At 40.5% G+C, this 16317-nt stretch overlaps 1 long non-coding RNA gene across 1 annotated transcript; it reads right to left on the bottom strand.

Moving 5' to 3' along the window:
* Positions 1–380: 380 nt before the first annotated feature.
* On the bottom strand, positions 381–15012 carry LOC147140197 (uncharacterized). Its single transcript, XR_015088744.1, has 7 exons — positions 14343–15012; positions 11727–11848; positions 11474–11636; positions 6497–6698; positions 6311–6418; positions 518–561; positions 381–440 (listed from the first exon to the last, which is right to left on the bottom strand). It is a non-coding gene; the product is annotated as an uncharacterized LOC147140197 (long non-coding RNA).
* Between the last annotated feature and the right edge of the window lie 1305 nt (positions 15013–16317).

The raw sequence follows: 16317 nt of genomic DNA, 5'->3' as shown, positions 1-16317 counted from the left end.
CCCTTCAACGCATGGTAAAATCCGTATTGCGCAAGGGGACATGTAAAAGTTGCTGTTGTCCAGCGTAATCAACATCATTACGGCCCGATTTGTCAATGGTTGTCTCCAGGCCGGTGGAGGTTTTGGTGCTAGCTGCATGTGTAGGCTACGTTTGAGGCATTAGACCGACATCCCCCCCCCACCCACACACACCCCCACACACACAGCTTGTAAAGCTCCTCAAGTAGTTTTGCAGCAAAGAAATGAGCTTTAGCTGCTCTTACAGATGCATCGAGAGCTGGGCAGCGTTCATTAGGCCACAGATGGCCTCCTTGGTAAGCCCCCCCCCCGACCCCCATGATGCACGCACACACACACACACACACACACACATATACTCACGCCATAAGGTCGCTGCTAATCTCAATGTCTGATGAGCGCCTAATTTTGCTGCGAGGAACCTGAAAAGAAGCACAAAGTTCACAGTTAAACAGGCCGATAAGTAGAAGCGATGCTGGACGGTTCGCCAAGTGCTCACCGCGGAATTCATCTTCTGAGGTCATGAGGTCAGTCAAATGGTCACTACAAGACAGATCAAGACAATTCACCTTATTGAACATAAGAGCATACGCAATGTTCATGTCAGTGCACAGTTTCGCAGAAATATGAAGATAACAACCATGTGTAAAAATGGTATGAATAAAAGTCAAACCGAATTTCACCAACAAAGTTTATATTTCATTTGATTTCATGTTTCATGGGGGAAAATGGCACAAAATTTGATGTTTTATTATTTGGCTTAGTTTTCAAAGTACATATCAATGTGTCACACACAAAAAAAAAACTCACAAAAATTGAGATCTAAATATGTATTTTAATCAGTTGACATTAAATATTAAAGTTCCATATAAACAATGCCCCAAAATGCGATAATTGCTCTTTTTGCAATAAAATTAAAATAAAATAAAGGTCCAGCTAAAAAAAGTCCACCAATTCTATCTGTTAAAAGAGAAAGTAAAAAGAAATAAAAGCCACCAAATATGATATATGTGCTCATGACCCAAATGACCCGCTGTAGATAAATTAATAAAAACATTATTATTTAAATCAAATTCAAATCAATATTGAAATTCCACAAAGAATGGAAATATCACGCAATCAAAATTCCTCTTTTTGTTCCAATCAAATTAAAAATCAAAGTTACACTAAATTAATGTCATGCAAAATGTTGTTTGTTTAATTTTGTCAATAAACTGAACAACTCACATCTCAGCTTCAATAAATTAAAATTAAACATAACATTCATACATAATGAATTCCTCAAAACATTATAATTGATTTTTTTATTGACAAAATTAACATTTGAAAAGTTTTTATATTTAATTATTTCTCTCTTAAGAGAAACCATTTTTAAAATTAATTTTTGAAAATGTATCATTCCGCAAAAATATTTATCTGTCCATGACCCAGTTTTGGTCCCTGAATGTCCAGTTGTAGAAAATGTAATGAATAAGAAGACAATTAAAATCGAACAATTTGATATTTTATCATTTCTCCAGTTGAAAAAAAGTCCAGTGCACGTGTAATATTTTCATGTTCAGATTTCTGTGCATCTTTTAACTCCTTTATATTGAGGAATTGATTACTCAAAAACACATTTTCTTGGCGTGCACTCTAATACACACCCAAACAAACCAGGCTGAAAGTTTATTTCGATTTCTTTTTTTATCTTTACATCAGCAGCCAGCTTTGCACAAGGCTAAGTAAGTGTTGGTGTTCCCAAAAGGTTGTGGAAATGACGATATCGCCGCCCTTTTGGTGCGGCGTCCTTAATTGCAGCGTTGCAGGCGAACATCTGCTTGCAAGCGACCGCTTGTTTGCTCGTTCGCTCTCGAGCCGTGCGAGGTTGGTGGTGAATGTAGGTCATTAATTTGTTGCTGTCCTTTGTTTACTTAAAGAAAGAGGAGGTAGGGCGGGTTGGGCTTGGGGGGCCGGGTGGGGGGGGGGGGGGGGGGGACAAAGGGGCAGCTGCAGAAGCATTTGGTTGCGCCCAAGGCAGCGGCCCCGCTCAACATGTTGGGAGGCTCGACACCGAGCCGCGGCTCCTCCGTCCCGTCTGGGGGGCCGCGGCAGTGCCGGGCGGGCCCCTCGCGTGAGGGACAAGGGCAGGGACAGTGAGCCGCCTCTGCCAAGCTGCCACTATACCAGGCGGGAGGGGGGGCGGAGTCTTGACATATAGACCACTGCGCCTCCTCCTGATGTTTTATTCTTCTCATTTAAGCTGATGATGAACAACATGTCAACCAGGAGGCACAGTTGCTGACCAACGCCAACCGTCATCGCCCGCGCAATCAGTCAATCATTAACATAAAAATGTACGGTCCCAATCAATTATTTCATTAGAGTAAAATCATTCATTGATCATTCAAGGTATATAAAAAAGTTATTGTATCGTACTGCACTACAATGAGTAAGAAAAAGTAGTTACTGAAAATTCATATATGCATAAAAAAATTACAATTAGATTATTCAGCCCTAATATATATATATATATATATATATGTATATATATATATATATATATATATATATATATATATATATATATGTATAGAGAGAGAGAGAGAGCGAGAGAGAGAGAGAGAGAGAGAGCGATTATATAGATTATTTTATTACAACTGTTGAAATTTTCAATTTTTTGTATTCCCAAGTGTATCTAATAGTTTCACTTCTAATTTTACAGGATACTGTACATTCTTATTATGAATATGATTATCATGATTATACTGTATTATGATTGATGACTGATTCTATTTTCTATTTCATTTATATTCCCAATTCTATCCATTTATTTTTTTCATTTCTAAATATATATAATATATGTATTTTTATTATATGTGCTATATGTTTCTCTTATTTTTGTTATTAGTCAAGCTAGCATTGTATTTGGCTTGTTTCCTTCCTACGCCATCTGCTGGATATAGCGGGGCACTGCCTCAATTGCCCCAAATGTAAAACAATGGCAGAATTCATTCAAGATCAATTTATAAAAAACAACAACAACAAAAAAAGTTTTGTATTTCGAGTAGGCTTTCCATACAAATCAAACAAAAATCAAGCTGCGGTGCAGCTTTGGCTAAATGCACAGTAAGAAGGACTGCACAAAAAGAGAAGAAAACCAGCTTTAAGTTACCCACTCCTGCTAAGAGGGGGGGGGTCGGGGGAGGGGGGTTGGGGGGGGGTTAGCGTAAGCCCTCTGGATGCTTTTCATGCGTGTGAGAGACTTGTTGATTGTCTGTGAAAAAAAAAAAAAGATGGGACGCACTCCTGCCGGGCCCGGGCGAGCGAGACGAGGAATGGAGTGAGCGCAGGATCCGCGATGTGTGCGTTTACGTGTGTGTGTGTGTGTGAGTGTGTGTGTGTGATCCATGCTTGTCTGCATATTTAAAAGGAGCCCCTTTGTCAAAGCACTCAGCACAGCAGGACAGAAGGCAAGCAACAAGCGGCCCTCTGCATGTGCACAATACAGTGGCACTCCACTGGCCAGGGGAGGGGGCCGCCATGTGTGGGAAGAAGGTGGTGACACTGGGAGATATTTGTGTGTGCGTGGGGGGGGGGGGGGGGGGGGTGTCCCAATCATCCATCCATCCAACAAGCCAGCCAGCCAGCCGCCCCACTTCACCCTCCCTCCTCCACTATGAGGGGGAACAAAAGGCGACACAACTTGAATATTTGTGTGTCTGCATGTGTGTAAGCAGGAAAGAGCGCCCCCCCTCCCGCCCCCCACCTTTTGGCCCCCCTTTCACACGCATTCGCACAAACACACGCAAAACATCATGCGTACTCTAGACGGAACACAATCCACGCTAGTATTTTCACAAAACTCGATTTCCCAGAGGAAAGTAGGTACATAGGATTCCGTCTTTCTTGGCAGCAGTGATCTCGTGCTTAGTGTCGAGGTTATTACCGTTAACGAAAACAGACTAAATTAAAAAAATAAAACAAAATACGTGCTAACGGAAGAAAATAAAAATGAGTGATTTTACTGTACTGCGGTACGGAAGTTGGACGGTTGAACGGTGGGTTGGGAAATGTAGTTTACTTGACAAATAAAGTACTCCATAAACAGGAAAAAAACTAAAGCTAATAATAAACCCAATCAAAACTTAACTACAGCAAAGCATTTTTGAAAAAAATAATAACAAAACCTAACAAACACGCCAGCAAAAACGAATTAAAACTAACTGAATTTGACATACATACGGTAAAAGTCAAAACAAATGAAAAAGCAACTATTGTAATAATGAAAAATCCCAAACTATTATCACCCTGGTTAGTACCTAAGCCTCATATTTTGAGGTTCTGGGTTCGAATCCCTCCCCTCCTTCTCAGCACCAGCACAAAGTTAATTAAAGAGGGAAACTATATTGTATGCAGACATGTTTTTTTTTTTTTTCATTGTGCCAAGTTATCAAAACTAACTGATAGTAGAAATGAATTTTGACTTTTATACTTAAATACATTTCAGGCTGTGCTTTCTGACTTTTCCTTAGGTGCAGGTGTTGAATCAGTACTTCAGTGCAGAATGTGAGTCCTTATTTGTCGCCCACAATGCTCTGCACAGAAGCGGTGCGAGCAGACGGAAGTCCACGTTGGCTTTCCAACAATGACAAATGGAGAGCCCTTTTTCCCCTCCCCCTCCACCCCCTCCTCATCATGATCTCCAGCCTACCCCTCTGCCACCTTGTGCCAGCTGTGCGTGCCAGATAAGAGGTGCCAGCAGGGCGTGTTCAGGGTGGTGGTGGTCAAACGCTTGGCACCGGGGGGGGGGGGGGGGGGGACACATGTGCACCACGCAGAGCTTTATCATCCGCACGCCGACGCCCGAGATGGCTGACGTCGAGTGTTGTGTGTTGTGCTGATGCCCAAAAAAAAGGGGCAAGGTCAAGTTTGTGGTTTTGACAGCAAATTGAAGTTGTTTATTTAGGGCTAGGTGTCTACTAGGGTTGGGTAAGGCTATTTTGGTATCATATGAAACCGTTTTAGCAGTACATAAGAAGAGTTTACACGGTACGGAAGCGTAATGCTGCAACACCAGGAAAAAAAAAAAAAAAGGTCGGCATCGGGTTATAATGTGAGGAATTTCATGTTTTCACATGGTAAATTTCATGTTATTAACTCATTCACTGCTAGACATTTTCAGACCCTCTTTTACCCTGACGTTTGAAAAAAATAGAAAAAAATATGAATAAATTCCTGGGATTGAATGTCTGGACTGTGAAAAGAAAAATTTGTCAATGTGAGTGAATGAGTTCATATGAGGAATTTTTATTTCACATTATAGCGTGCTAAATAAATGTCACATTTTAATGTGATGAATGTGACGTTCTAACGTGATCAATTTTGCGTTATATCATGATCAATTTGACATTTTAAGGTGATACATTTCCCATTATAACGTGATAAGTTTCACGTTATGACGTAATGAATTTCACATTGAATCATGATAAATGCCATATTTTCAGGTGATGTCACATTTCAACATGATAAATATCACATTATAACTTCATAAACACCATGTTTTAATTCATGTTAAAATTGACCTCATGTGATAAATGTCATGTTTTAATGTGATTAACTTCAAGTTCTAACACCAAAAAAATTCACGTTATAATGTTATTAATGTCAATGATGTCGAATGCTAAGTTATGACATTAAAACGTCGTATTTCCGAATTCAGCAAAACAAAATAAAATTTTTTAATTATAATTATTTTCAGATACTTTGCCTTAATTTTATTTGTCTTTTTGACAGCATTATGAAGTTAGGTAGCTAGTAACGGAGTTATAAGACACAAAACGGAGACAAACATACTGAACCTGAATCAGAAGGAACTGCTTTGTTTTGTTTTGCCAAATGCGGAAGTGAATATGATCACATTTTGATGTGAAATTTATCACGTTATAATAACGTGACAATCAAACTTAATCACATTATAATATGAAATTTATCGTGTTATAACGTGAAATTGAGCACGCTGTAATAACATGACACTAACTTGAACTTGTCAGCATGCTGGTAATATGCGAGAAAGTACTGCTGAGATTCGAACCCAAAACTTCTCAACCGCGAGGCAGACATGTTACCCACTACAACAACATACCATTTTAACCCAGATATTGCAGTCGTCAAAAGGCAACACAGGCAACATATTGACAACAATATGTCCACAGCAGTGCCATCTATTTGTCTATTTATGACATGCCGGACTCAACGGATAGGACGCAGTGTGGCAAGATGTGTGCGTGCGTGTGTGTGCGTGTGCTCTCACCGTGCGATGCCAGCCATCCCAGTTCTGTCCAGGCACGGCCCATCTGTCACATTCCTCCTTCCATCTCGGCGACCATCCGCTCACCTGCGCGTCTTCCTGGGTCCTCACCTAAATCAAAACATGCGGTCAGTCAATCTTGTGCGACGCAAACATGATTGATAATGATAAATTGAACAAGAAAAATACTCAATGTGGTGGCCCCGCTGCAGGCTGTATGTGGAGCCCGCGGGCCCGGCCAATGCAATCTGGGCTAGCGAGGGACAGGGGTCCTGCCTAGGGAACTGGCACTGTACTGAACGTGCGTGTGCGTGTGCGTGGCATCAGGGGTGTAGCCCGCGGTGCACTGGCATGGCCGTACGTTGGATTATTGAAGGCAGCTTGGGACCATCTGTACAGTGTTACAGAAGAAGAAGGAGAGGAAGAATGGGTGGGGAATGGGGAAAGGGACACGACACCATCGAACAAGAAAACGACACGGTCGTTTTTCTTTCATCCTCCGAGGTCAGGATCCGGGCAGGGCGGATGTCAATTGCGCGAAGCCGTTACGAATTCGACCTGCCGTTTTCCTTTCTTTTTCACTGTTCGCTGACTCTTGATAAACTTCAGCTGTTCAACGGGAAGGTGCAACTATAAAGCTCCAGTTTGTTACCTTTATGAACAAGGTGCAGCTTTAAAAGTCGAGGACGATTGTGTGTGTGTGTAACTGTTGGTCGTATATGAAGTCAAGAAGAAGAAGAAGGCAGACAGGCTGGCAAGCAGCTGTGGTTGCAGCACACGCGCGCACACACACACACACACACACAGGCGCACAAGACAAGCTGTTGTTGCTTAACGACCGGGCTGCACCCAAGCACATCTGCACTCTGCATCATCATTAGCTAGCTCTCTCCGTCTCCGTCTCGCTCTCGCCACTCGTCAGGCCGGCTGACAAAGTGAACAATGCAGAAAATCACCCCCCATCATCTGCGGCCATATGGACGCCATCTATAGCCGTTTACGGCCGGCCCGGTCGCTGCAGCGCTGATGGGAAGAGCCATTGTCACCGCAAATGTGGAGCCCGCCGAGGCGCATTACTGGATATGACTATTACCAACGACCATATTTACTCGTTTGGTGGCGGCAGGTGTTTTATTTTTATCTGCAGATGGGCGGGGACGTGTCTTTGATGCTGAGGGCTGCTGTTTCGGTTAGCAACAGACTGGCTCAGTAATAACTAGGACCTGAAGTACAGTGACAGCTTGACTTAAAAGGGCCCCAACTTTCGCCTCCTGATGACTCCTGACGTCACTCACGAGGCTATGCCCCTTAAAGGCACACATACTGTTTGTTTCTTTCCATTCTCTTCTATCATGTTTTATTAAGAGTTGATATAATACATGCTGGCCGTGCTACCAAAGTGCAACTTGCACTGGACCGAAATAATAAAAATGCACTTTTTCAAGTGGCCTTTTATTGTGGGCAGCCCAAAGCACACCTGTGCAATAATCATGCTGTCTATTCAGCATCTCGATATGTCACACCATAAAGGTGGGTGGACGATCTCGGCAAAGGAGAAGTGCTCACTGACAGATTTAGACGGACGTGGATAGCATTTGAGAGAAACGGGCCTTTTATGTCATTAAAAAAGATTTCGATCCCTCTCTGGATAAGCGCTTTGGATAATGGATGGATGGATTGTGCTCGTCTTTCTTTCGTTTTGCTTGGGCACTTTCTTCAAGGGGGCTTTTCCTAAATTCCCAGCATTCTTGAAGGCAACATTTGCCACTACACGGCAGCTGTCCCCGTCGAACCTGCATGGGCCACTTTGCTCCCAGGCCACATTCCCAACCACTTGTCAACAGATATGGTGTACCTAAGGAAATGCCCAGTGAGGTTGCTTGTGTAGTGTGTGTGTGCGTGCGTGTGTGTGTGTGTTAAACATCATCATTAGTTAGCCCTCGCTAGCGATGCGCACTTTGACAGTTGAAAATAATTCCAGGTACGCATCCTTGCAATTGCCACCATCTAAACCCTCCATCCTAACAGACTGTGTGTGTGTGTGTGTGTTTGTGTGTGTGTTTGTGTAGCCCAGATGGCAGGACAAGGTGCGCACCGCCACTTTTGTTCGTCTGCAATATCCCCCCCAAAAATGTTGGCGTTCCTGCTTGTGTGGCCTTCTCTCTATCTCAGTCTTCCCTCCTGGACTTTGAACCCAGCTGGCTGGTGGGGGTGTTTTTTTTTTTTTTTTTTTGTTTTTTTTTTTTTTGTGGGATCAGCATCGGAATCCTTCGCTGCTGTTGCAATTATCTTCCGACTCCTACCCTTCTTTTGTATCGGGCTGCCGTGTTTCCTCATCTTTGCGTCGACTGGCCTATCTGGCTGTCTCTTTGCGACGGATCACAGGCGGGAAGCCCCCCGGAGATTTGCCGAACGGGGGGAAAACACGAGACGCTTTGTAGCGTGCCGGTGTCACCTTGAGATGAGCGTGTTTTGATAACATAACATTTGCCTTGGTTGTGTTCAAACGCTAAGTGCGGATGTAGCTGCGCTTGTGTCGCTTTGTTTCTCAGTCTTCTCATCCACTATTTAGAGTAGAACCTCCAAAGTTATACAAGTTGACCATTTTTTTATAACTTACCATGCATGATATGCTGTTTACTGCTCGTGAAGAGAAATAGGCTCATTTGATGTGTCCTGCTTGGATTCTTTTGGGGGGCGGAAATGCAAAGAAAGCATTTTTATTTGAACATTCCTGTGTAAACATGCTCTAAATCTGTCAAGTGTGAACAAGGCCTTAAAATGTGCACAAGAGCTTAAAGTCTCAACATGTCTCATTAACACTTAACTAAGGTTTTTTCAAAGGTATTCACCATGTGACCGATTTTTTTTTTTTTTGCTGACGACCAACCAACTCCCAACCTCTGGCCATACAGGTGTGCGTTCAGACCAGTAGAATGTAAATACTCACGCACACACAAAGAGGATGTGTGTGCGTGTGTGCATCGGGTTGCAAAAGCGTGACCTCGGCTCTTCCCCCAAACAGAACAAGCGCCTCCTGGGCAAATATTTAAAGTCAAAACAGGCCGGGCCCATAAAAAGCTGAGAGGTGGCGATGGTGGTGGTGTGGATACCTCTGTCAAGGGAAGGGTGACGGGGCAGGGGGGTGGGTGGGGTGGATGTGTGTGACGGCAGCTGCCGAAACGAGTCTGGACGCCGCTGACGCCAACACCTGTCCACACTAGCAACTGTCCAGCCCCTCTCACCACCCCACTCGATGTCATCTACTGCAGGGGGTCTCAAACTGGGGCCCCAGGAGATCTGGGAATCCTAACTTGGGGAGTCGCATAATAACTCGCAATATATTATTATGTAATACTATCTGTTGAAGGGCATACCTACAAATTGTCGCTGTGCTGTGAAAAACACTTATGTCCAATTTTGGATTTTTTAAATTTATTTTCATGCTAATGCGATATCCGTAATGCGGAAACACCATTCACGTAAAAATAAGAACATTTTAAAAAATGGACATAAGTGTTTTTCATCAACCAACTAGAGAATGCAATGTGTGTAGAAATTGAATACAAACACTTAATGCCTGATGCTGAACTGAAATGGTGTGGAAATAAGTCAATTGGTTTGGTCAAGAAATGTGAAAGGGGGTCATAAAAATGTCAAATATGTCCCCATTTGGGAAATGAGAAACTTTGGGGAATGTGATAAATAGTTCAGTGTATGTCCTGATGTTATTATTTAAATGTAATAAGGAGAGAAGAAGGCTGCAAAAGGAGGCGGTCAATATGTAAAATATCTCTATAACTTGCATTACTATATTGTGAAAATGTCATGAGCTGAACATTTTGAAGTTGGACTTGTTTGAATCGGCTGAGAAATGTGGAAGGGTGAGATTGCAGCACGTCTCCTTTCATTTCAATGGGATTTAGTTTCATGGAAAATGGGGAATTGTGGGAAAAGTAGGAATTTGGAGAACGAGGAAATAAATAAAATCTGACATTCCTGCATCTGTGCATATTTTCCAGCTCTCTCCCAATCTTTTCTCACACAAAGTTGTACAGATGAGGCAAGGCAACCTCGGCAAAATACTCACTAATGGTTGCTATTGTGGTTGTAAACTTTAGTAAATAATAACAACGACATTTTGAAACTAGTGACACAAGATGTTTTTGTAAACTAGTTCCTTGCTGTTCCCACACTTGGGTTACAAAAAAAAAGGACTGATCTACTAATTGGGTCAATTTGACCCACCTTCTTGTGTTGTTTTGTACAAAATGCCCAAAAGAAAGTTGGGTCAAAATGACCCAATAGTGGATCGGTCCAGTTTTAACTCAAAATGGTGTTATTTTGAACCCAACTGTTTTTTTTAGAGAGCAGCCACGTTGTTAGCAAAAGTAGTGCACATCATTCAGCGACAATGGATAAAAATTCAATCCAATTGGATTTGGTTCCGTTCCATTCTATTAAAGTCATGATTATTAAGTTCCATGGCATTTAGGGATGCACATTTTTTTCCCCACCACTGTCACCTAAAAAGTTTTGAGATCTCGTCATCTAGTTCTATGAGCAAAAAGACACACTCGGACACACCTAAGACAGCCCTTTTGTCGCCCGCCACACCCTCTCCGCTGGCTCACCCCCATCTGTTGCGTCCCAGGGGAGTGTGTGCGTGCATGCATCTGTGTGTGTGTGTGTGTATGCAGGGGGGTCAGGATAGGGTGTAGGGGGGGGGGGGATTCTGGGTGGGGGCTTGCAGGCGTTGGCTCCGGCTGCCCATTGATCAACAGCTGCCGGGCTTCTCATGCTGAGCTGGACGGCTGCGAAGGCGACAGCAGCTGGGCCCTGAGGGCTGGGGAGGGGGTACGGGGGGGTCCGAGTACAGGTTCGAGGTCGGAGCGTGCAGGGTGGGAGAGTGTTTATTGAGTGGGAAGCTCAGCAAAAGGCCGAGAAGACAAGAGAAGCTTGCTAGAAGCTGTCCGGTAAGCGTATTGGACCGCGGCCAATGATGACAAAGTCAATTAACTCAAACGTTCTGATTTAAAAGTGAACTTTTGGAGAGCATTTTTACTTTTGTGATCCAACGGAAAACTGCTCGCTTCCTTTTTATTGCTTTGTTCAAAAAAAATAAAAAGACCCCCCCCCCCCCCGAAAAAAAAGGGAATTCCTCACCTTGGAGTCAGGCGACGTTGTGAGAAGAAGATATTTATGTGAGGGGTCAAGAAGGGAAGAGGGAACAGCTGTTGAGGGTGTCGCTGCTCACACATCTGTTGTGTTTGCCTTGTGTGGCGCACAAGGACGATGAGGGGGCGGGGGGGTTCTGTTTGGTGGGGGTCTGTGAAGAGGAGAAGAAAGGAGGCAGGTGAGGGAGGTAAAAGACACAAAAAGTCAGAGTGGAGGGTTAGAAAAATACAAAAATATTTACGGCCACGCATTTCACAACAGGAGTCAGTCAGGGGGTCATCTGGGGTCAGCTGGGGTCAACTGGGGAGCACCACCTCTGGACGCGGGAAGGGAAGAACGTCGCCCAACTACCTGTACATGGTGCTGGCCAATGCATACAATCAGTAAGGCATCAATAAGTCACATACTGTACATACATACTACCTATAATCTTTCTTTACACAAAAAAATAATGAACAAAAGATATATACATACTTAATCAGAAAAAAAATGACTGCGTCTCAGTCTCAACTATTTCGCAACTATTATTTTATTGTAGCTTGTTATGCTATTTCATATTTAACCATTTACAAAGCTTTCAACAAAATGCGACAACATTCATGATACAATGTGAACATTTATTGGTAATCATAGATTTTCAAATTTTGGTGATATTAATCTGGAAGGGCACCCATTGAAAATTTCCAACTTTTATGAAATTGCCAATTTTATTTGTGCAACTGATTATTATCACTACGGTATGTGTATGTTTATTATCATCATGTAAACAAATGTAAAATATCATATTTAATGTAGGTATTATTCTACTTTTATTAATTACCATAAGTACGTTGAAATACTTTTGTGACATGTAGCCTATTACTACTAACCAAATACTGTATTACTTGGTATATTTTTTTCTTTTTAAAGAAGTGCATATACCGTAGACATTTGGTAAAATTTTCAGATTCATCATAAAACATACAGTAAGAAGATATTTTAAATATATTTTTCTTAGTTTTTAGAATTTTTAAGTGTGTAAATTATTATATGATAAAATATATTATACAGTATATAACTATGAAAAAAATAGAATCAGATTGACTTTTTGAGGTTTTTTTATTTTTATTTCTTTAGGACAGGAGTACACCTTTAATCTGGGATTTTTCAGATTATTATAAACAACAACAAAGTAACTTTTTTATTATTCCTGTGATTCTTTTTAGTATTGGGTACACTTGACATTTTTATACAAACAAATATATTGATTCAAGTTCAATTTCCTTACACCGTATAGTCTTTGTAATCACGGATCACCTCATGTGAGGTCTGGTGTTCATTTCAAGTTAAGTTACCAAATATGGTTCCTTATAGCCAGCACAGGGTTAATTAATGGACCAAATATGGTAGCGCACACTATTAAGAGGATCACCTGCTAATTGTCATAAACACGCAGTATGTTTGAGTTTGACATGACGTAAAAAACTCACATTCACAGCATGTAGATCATGGACAAGCAAAAACTTTTTTTTTTTTGGAGGACTTGAACATGGCTGAGTTCCAATTCCCCCCATCAATGGAGGCCTTTGTATGAGGGTCGGAAGATCACACACACGCACACCCCCACATACATACACCACAAAGTAAAGATTGTTCTATTCAAGAGGATATTTTAAGGGGCCGTTTCCTCTAAATTCGCAAGTCAGCGCGAACGCCTGACCGCCACATTGTGCCCAAGGAGAGGAAAGAACTCCTTTGCTTGCCCACGTAGGAAGATTCCTCTTAGGACACACAATGCAGAGGCAGCCCGGTGGACAAAGAGGCCTCACTGTGGATTCAAATGAGGGCTGAGGAGGGATTGAATGACAGGGGGAGGGGTGACAGATGATGAGAAAACATGGAAATTTGGGCGAGGTGAGCAGTTGGGCCTGCAACAAAAGTCACAAGAAAGGCTCCAGAGTGGGCCATTGTGTTGCGTTCAAGTGCAGTATGTAAAAATAAACTGTCGGCCTCGCATCTTGCGTGTTTGCGTGGCATTCAGATGTAGTCAAATGTGGACAGGAAGGCCCGGCGAGGGCATGCAAATGAGCTGCAGGTGAAGCTGCGGTTCAAAACGTGAGCTCACAACAGCACCACTTGAAAGACAGCCTCGGACACGCTAGCCTATAAGCGAAGTTGCCCAAGTCATATTTTTGAACAGAAAACTCAACATTTGATAAATTTGCAGAAATTTAAACAAGAATAATCATGCTGTCATTATGGGGTTTTGGGTCTAATTTTGAGGGGAAAGAATGATTTTAAAGTATTCACTTTTTTTTTTTTTTCTTTAATAAGGCTGTCATGTAACAAAATGGAGAGCGTCTCCAGGTGCAATGTATATTTTTCAGGCCTGTTATACTGTACACATATTGATAATTCAGATTTTAAAATAATTAAAAAAACACTGAATACAACAGATAATTCCCACTCAAGTAGGCACGGTGGTCATTAAGCTTTCCCATCATCTGCAGTTAAAGGGCGCCATCTCGTGTTCAAAATGAAAAACTCACTTTACGAGACCCTGACCTCATCTTTTGTACATTATAAGCGTCGATCAATTCTTTTTTTTTTTTTTTTTAAATGGTTGACATTTTAAGCATTATTTAACAAAAATGATACATAACATAACAAAAGCCAAATCAGGTGATTTGAGATCCTACAAAGAAAAAAATAATTACGCATGAATTTTCCTCACCCACAATTTAAAAGATATTCTCTCAGCATTCCAACAGAACACCCAGACATCAAATCCCCAAAATATACTTGTCAATAAGTGTAGTGATGCATCGCCAGAAACAAGTACCCCCAACAACATCAACAACTTGACAGCTCTGCTTACCTCTTGCTTTGGCATGTTAGTGCTTCCCTCCTTCCATCAAAGTGGTCCTTTCACTTTGGATCTTTGTGCAGCTTAGCCGATTGTGTGTCACTAGCTGAGAAACTTGGTGTTGGGTATGTTAATTAGCCCCACTGTGACGTAACACTGGTGCTCATTCTGCTAAGTAGACAACTTTCCAAAGATTGACTTGGTTGTTAGATTTCATCCTTGAAGGGTGGACAGGCACTCCAAAAACCCAATTCTTCGTATACAAACATCTTTTTTTAAAAAATCCATAATACGTGCCCTTCAAATGGTGATCTAGGTAGCTAGCTGGCTAGCTAATCCGCTACTTTGAGTGCTTTAGCATCCCTAGTTCCTTTTAGGTCAACTGTCAAAATTAATGTGTAAAATAATCTGATACTCAAAACAACCGAGGTACAACAAGTACATTAAAATACAGTTGTCTGGTGTCATCTATAGCTATCAAGCTAGCACAGCTTCATTTCCATATTATAACTGTAGCCCGTCCATAAAATAAATGCTAACTAGCTTTCCTTTAGCATTTAACCAGTTATACACGGATGTTTTTCCAATACATACTGTTATGTACAGGCATAAGTGAGTTATTCCTACACAACACATACATACAGATGCGAAGCTAGCGTTTTTGCTTGTGGCGCTGACGGAAAGAAGCTGCGCCTCATATTTGTTTAACAAATGGCGGTATCTCACTTAAAGGGGAAGTCAATTTAAAAATTGTCTTTACAATATTGTTAAGACTAGTGCGGGTGCACAGAACATATTGTAAAGAAAAATTCTGGCTTACTTCCCTTTAAGTATTGTTTACGCCACAATTATGTTTTTTAATTTTTTCTTTACGCCCCAATTATGTTTTCCTTTATGTGTTAGGCCCCAATTTGAGTTAACAATTCTATTTTATTCAACACATTTAAATTTGTATCGTTAAGATTTATTTGAATGTGTTTTTTTCCTGATAACTCATGTTTTTTAAAGAATGGTACACGCTACAAATTCTACCAGGTTATGTAAGCTTATCAGCACAACTTTAATATATGTAAGTACAAAAATACATTTTTAACATTGTTAATTTCATATAAGTGTTTATTATATGACATTAAATATAAATATTCATGAAGCTTGTATATACATATATATACACACATATATATATATATACACACATATATATATATATACACATATATACATACATATACACATATGTATATACACACACATATATATACATATACACATATATATACACACACATATATATACATATACACATATATATATACACACATATATATACATATACACATATATATATACACACATATATATATACACATATATATACATATATATATACACATATATATACATATATATATACACATATATATACATATATATATACACATATATATATATACACATATATATATATATATACACATATATATATACACACATATATATATATACACATATATATATATACACATATATATGTGTATATATATATATATATACATACACATATATATATATATATACACACACACATACATATATACACATACATATATATACACACATATATACACACACACATCTATATATACGCACACATATATACACATATATATATACATATACATATATATATACATACACATACATATATATATATATACATACACATATACATACATATATATAAATATATACATACATACAAGGTGAGGCTGGAGCTCCATTTTCTCTGGATCCATACAACTGATTTAAATTGCCAAAAAAAAGTGCAACAGTTACAACAATTACAAACCAAGAGTGAGTAAGAGTTACACCAGATTTTCTGTGGCGATTAAAGGGAAACTCATCTCTTGAAAATAAAACCTTTTTAAAAAGTGGCATGCATTGTGTGTAACATGAGGAAGCAATGAGAGGCTACAAGTTTTAAATA

The sequence above is a fragment of the Filicampus tigris genome, chromosome 11 (assembly GCF_054856515.1).
Source record: "Filicampus tigris isolate MCC_2025a chromosome 11, RoL_Ftig_1.0, whole genome shotgun sequence".
Lineage (NCBI taxonomy): Eukaryota > Metazoa > Chordata > Actinopteri > Syngnathiformes > Syngnathidae > Filicampus > Filicampus tigris.
The sequence above is the reverse complement of the archived record's forward strand: the minus strand, read 5'-3'. Positions and strand labels throughout refer to the sequence as shown.